This window comes from Scyliorhinus torazame, chromosome 5, assembly GCF_047496885.1.
Source record: "Scyliorhinus torazame isolate Kashiwa2021f chromosome 5, sScyTor2.1, whole genome shotgun sequence".
NCBI lineage: Eukaryota > Metazoa > Chordata > Chondrichthyes > Carcharhiniformes > Scyliorhinidae > Scyliorhinus > Scyliorhinus torazame.
The window spans coordinates 211,103,706-211,109,705 of record NC_092711.1 but is presented as its reverse complement, the minus strand read 5'-3'; positions in this window follow the sequence as shown (position 1 = coordinate 211,109,705).

Here is a 6,000-nt window from a genome sequence, read left to right as displayed (position 1 = left end):
ACCCTTTCTCCCTTTTGCTTCTCCCTTCCCCTCCCCCTACATCTACATCTGTCACAGTTTACCCTCTGATGTTAGTTTCTCTGCTGTTTGGCCTTTCATACCTTTTGTTCTCTCTGGGGACTGCCATTAGCACTCTTTCCCCATGTTTTCTGTGGCTATTAGCACCTTATTTCCCTGGGTTTCTGTGGCTATGATTCATCTTTCATTCTCACTCCACAGTATAAATATTTCCCACTTTCTCTGTCTTTCAGCTTTGACAAAGGGTCACCTGGACTCGAAACGTTAGCTCTTTTTTCTCCCTACAGATGCTGCCAGACCTGCTGAGATTTTCCAGCATTTTCTCTTTGGTTTCAGATACAGCCTACTTCTTCATATAGCTTTTCACACGGCCAAGGTGATACAGATTGAAAAAGATCACAATTTTTTAAAGATGTAAAGCTTTGTAATAACTAACCTCAGGAGTGGAAAAAAAGAGGAATTTATTCACCCCTCTGGACTTGGTTATTTATCCAGGATTTGAATGCACAGACTACGATTGGAGTTGAAAGTGGGGAGTAAATTAATTCCTTGATGATTTGATCTTAAAAAGAAATACCAGGGCAGTTCCCTTGTGGATTGCATACTAAGCAAAACGGCCACTTTCAAAGCTGATACATTCCTACACCACTAGTTAGCACAACTGGTTAGCACAGTTGCTTCACAGCTCCAGGGTCCCAGTTTCGATTCCCGGCTGGGTCACTGTCTGTGCGGAGTCTGCACATTCTCCCCGTGTCTGCGTGGGTTTCCTCCGGGTGCTCCGGTTTCCTCCTACAGTCCAAAGATGTGCGGGTTAGGCGGATTGGCCATGCTAAATTTCCCCTTAGTGTCCCCAAATAAATGTTAAGTGGGGGTTACTGGGTTACGGGGATAGGGTAGATACGTGGGCTTCCGTAGGGTGCTCTTTGTAAGGGGCCGGTGCAGACTCGATGGGCCGAATGGCCTCTTTCTGCACTGTAAATTCTACGATTCTCTGACCAGAGTGAGGAAACCTGGGATTATTTAAGGGCCCTATCCTTTGAAGAGTTAAAGATGCAGTTAGACATTTAGAGTTAAGAGTTCCATCCAACAGCTAGGGAAACTGAAGTTTGAAAACTTGCGATTAGATAGTTGGATTTTAACCTAAAGAAATTGAAACAGACAAATACCTTTCGCAAAATTGCAGCTGAACCAGAAACAATTAGGGCTAGAATTCTTCTTTTTAAAAAAAAATATTTTTATTCTCCTCCTTTTTCACATTTTCTCCTAAATTTGCACCCAACAATAAACAATAAGCAGCAACGAATGCAATGTCATTCCCCTATCAATAACAACAATCTCATCCTCTCACCAAACCCCCAAACATTAGCTCGCATGTTAATTTAAACAAATAACAAAAAGGAATCAGGAATCACCCATAGTCACCATGAACACATGCAGTCTCCCTCGCCCCAACTCTCCCAATGTCCCCCCCCTAATGTTCGATGTAATCCAATTCTCGAAAGTGAATAATGGATAAAGCCCATGAATTGCAGAACCCCTCCATCCTTCCCCCCAGTTCAAATTTGATATTCTCAAGAGTCAAGAATTCCAGCAGGTCCCCCCGCCAGGGCAGGGCACAGGGTGGAGAGGTTATCTCCACCCTAACAGGATCCACATTCGGGCGATCAATGAAGCGAAGGCTACAACATCAGCCTCCGCACCCTTTTCCAACCCCGGCTGGTCCGACACCCTGAATATGGCCTCCTGAGGGCCCGGGTCCAGTTTCACATGCACCACTTTAGAGATTACCCGAAAAGCGTCCTTCCAGTAATCCTCCAGCTTTGGACACAATCAAAACACATGAACGTGGTTTGCTCCCGCAATGTTCACAAATCTCCTACCCCCTCAAAGAGCCGGCTCATCCTCGCCCTTGTGAGGTGTGCTCTATACACTATCTTCAACTGTATCAGCCCCAACCTCGCACACGAGGTGGAGGCGTTCACCCCCAGGAGCATCTCACACCAGAACCCCTCCACTGTACCCTCTCCCAACACTTCCTCCACTTTGCCTTGATCCCTTCCAGCGGTGCCTTCTCCTCTTCCAAAATAGCCCCGTAAACCGCCGATACTATCCCTTCTTCAGTCCCCTTGTCGTTAGCACCTCCTCCAGCAATTGGAAGCCAGCTCTACCGTGAAGCTCTGTATCGCCTTTCTGGCAAAGTCTCGAACCTGCATGTATCTGAATATTTCCCCCTGCTCCAGCTCATACTTTGCTCCCAGCTCCTTCAATCCTTCAAACTGGCCCTGAAGAAACAAATCTTTTAGTGTCCTAATTCCTTTCTCCTCCCATCTCCGAAAATTTCCTCCACTTCCCTGGCTCAAATCTATGGTTCCCTCGAATCGGCATTTCTCTTGACCCTGCCCCCAACCCAAAGTGTTGGCGAAACTGCCTCCAAATTCTCAACGAAGTTATTACTCCCAGAGTATCTCCCCGGGGCCGTCGGGATCGGCGATGTCGCTCGCGCCTTCAATCCCGACCCCCTACACAAACTCTCCTCCATTCTGACCCACTGGGCGTCAACCCCTCTGACCCAGCTCCGTACGTTCTCCACGTTCATCACCCAGTAATAATATATCAGGTTCGGAAGACCCAAACCCTCTGCCTGCCTTCCTCTCTGTAGTATCACCTTCCTAATTCTGTCCACCTTCCCTCCACATATGAACGAGGTAATCATCCCTTCAATCTCTCTAAAAAATGGCAGGCCCCCAACCCTGCCCCCACTACCGGCCGAGACATCACAAAATATTCACTCTTGTCTGGATTTAATTTGTACCCCGGGAAAGACCCAAACACACAGTATTTGGGTCCAGTATTCCCCCTATTGACATACTAGGTTCCGACCCCCGTATAATAACAAGTCATCAGCATATAAGGACACCCTATGCTCTATCAACCCCCTCCCCCCACTACCCCTTTCCATGCCCCCGAACTTGTTAACACGATGGCCAATGGCTCAATCACGAGTGGAAACAGCAGGGGGGACATAGGACACAGAGAACTAGAATTCTAAGCTATGGAAAAGGAAAGAGAAAATAGAAAAGGGGAAAGAGAGATAGAGTTAAAGAGAAAAGGAAAGAAGATAGGGAGCATAAAAGATCACGGGACAGCATGATAGCATAGTGGTTAGCACAGTTGTTTCACAGTTCCAGGGTCCCAGGTTCGATTCCCTGTCTGTTCACTGTCTATGCGGAGTCTGCACGTTCTCCCTGTGTCTGCGTGGGTTCCCTCCGGGTGCTCCGGTTTCCTCCCACAGTCCAAAGATGTGCGGGTTGGGTGGGTTGGCCACGCTAAATTGCCCTTAGTGTCCAAATAAAAATGTTAAGTGGGGGTTACTGGGTTACAGGGAGAGAGTAGATATGTGAGCTTGAGTAGGGTGCTCTTTGTAAGGGCCAGTGCAGACTCGATGGGCTGAATGGCCTCCTTCTGCACTGTAAATTCTATGATTCTATGATTATTCCAAAGAGAGACACAAGAAAGGGAGTTGAGGCATGTCAAACTGAGTGACGAAGAGTCATCTAGACTCGCAACATTAGATCCCTTCTCTCTCCACAGATGCTGTCATACCTGCTGAGATTGGCCAGGATTTTCTCTTTTTGCATCGGGAAAGGTTCACTTGTGCCCACTGAAATCACACCTAGCTTCGGACCAAGTGCCCAGTTATTCATAGGTTTGTCCATTTAATCCCTAAGTTTGATAAGGAAGTTATGAACGAGTGCCTCAGCGGGTAAAGTAGCTGGTAGGGAGCTAGACCCTTGTGGTGACACGCGACAGTACACTGGAGACTTCCATAACAACTGTTATATTAGTTGTTTGTAATATGGCGTTACTTTTTGCTTTATTTCCAGAATGATCTGATGGTTAGATATCAAAGAAACTGGCAATCTTCAATTCAAAGCAAAATAGGTTTAATGAATAACAAATTAAATACTAATGAGTTCATTCACTCTTACAGAACTATAATTGGTGATAAAGTAAATCAAAATAAGTATTAACTATATGTAACTACAAGTCTTAACTATGCTATAACTCTCTCTCTAACTGCTGTCTAGTCACTCCTGGTTCGAAGAGACCCAAGACCCTTTGAGTTCACTTATTTATACATGAATCTAGTGCTGCCATTTAGTGGGTGTCGTACACTACTATGTAGTTGTTAACTTTATATACCAGCATATATATATAGCAATACAACAACAAAGGGGGTTTATTAATAGTTGGTAAAGGAACCAAGTACAGGCACAAAGCAATGCAGGTGAGGTCGTAACTTTCCAGCTCCAGGATCTACACTGCATGGGCCCCTGCTCCCAAGGTGCCACACATTCTCTCTATTTCCTGGGGTCTGTATGCTCCCGTATGATTGATCTTCAGCTTGTCACGTGGACCGCAAAGCCTCACCCCTTAAACGGGACGTGCTATCACATCCCCCCCTCCCCACTCCCGCACTTAAGTCCCTCACTACAATTTACAAACTCAGCTATATACAATGGCATATACATGGTCAGGAGACAGAAGGGATGAAGAATGGCATCAGTCTGTCCAGCAACCTTCGAGTTCTCGAAGACCACCTTAGTCCCCCAGCCAGCTCTACCATCTTCAAGGTGATCCTGCTGTCAGCAGAAGTCGATGGTTCAGGTGATTGCACCTCCTCGGTAGAGCTGCTCACCTCGCCGGCTCCCACCTGGACCGCTGGCGGAACTGACACTGAAATTCTCAGCTCCCTCTACTCTGGAACAGCCGGTGGTGTAAGTTGGACCCATCTGTTCTGGAATGGGGTTACCATCCCCCCCCCCCTCCCTCCCCCCCCCCCCCCCCCCCACCCCCCGCCTCACTTGGTCAACATGCTATCAGACAGTCCTGCCATTGACATTGACCACATACAATGCGGGTCCAGATTGGGGCACGATCTGACCGACTAACCAGAGTGGGCCCGAGGCAACATTTTGAACTAGAACCAGGTCACCCACGTCGAATGATCTGTCAGCCTTTTGCGAAGCATGTTGATTTTTCTGGGAGATGAGATGTGCCTCCACCCTCCCTGCAAAATTTGAAAAAAATCAAGTCCAACCAGGTTCTGAAGCAATGACCCAGAAGCAATTCAGCCGGTGTGACTCCCGTGGTGGCATGGGAGTCACGTAATGGGACAGTGGGAAGTTGGCCAACCGATGGAGCAAAGGCTGGTCCGATTTTAAAAATATATTTATTTATTAATGGGATGTGGGCATTGCTGGCGACTAATTTATATTTTTACAGTTGTGTTAATTTTTTACAATGTTTTGACGGGATCCTACTGGGGCCCCTATCGCTTGGCGGTAGGAGTGGCACCCAGCTTTACTCACATACGTACAGATATTGGTGGGATCCAAAAATCAAAGCACTTTTCATCTCTCTCAGGAGTTTCAAAGTGACCCATCATGATTAAGATTTTTAAACTTGCTCGGATCAATTCAAACAGAATTAACCTTCAATATCTTCAGGAATAATTGTTTGGAATCTTGAGTGGAACAGCGAGTCAGTGAGAAAAAAGGTGAAGGAGTAAAAAAGATGGGAGATATTTAGGGAAAAGCTCACATGATGAGAAAAATTGAGAAAAAGATTCCTGGGCAAACACAGAGATACAGAGACAAGAGAGTTAATGTGAGGCATTAAATAATAGAGAGAGAGAGAAATCGAGAGAGAGACAGACAGACAGGCAGACAGACAGACAGACATCGAACACTAGACAGAAAGAAATATAACTGAAAGAGGAAGGTGAACCTCTGAGTGGCAAATAAGAAAGAAACTCTATTTCATTTTTTCATGAGCAAGACATGAAGTTCAAATATTTTCTTTAATTTTATTCCACTGTTCATTTTTTATTCATTGTTGATTATCCTGAAATCTCGGTGACATGATTGCTGCTGCTGATTTCTATCTGAGTATCTGCTGTGTGATCACAGTGAAGATGGC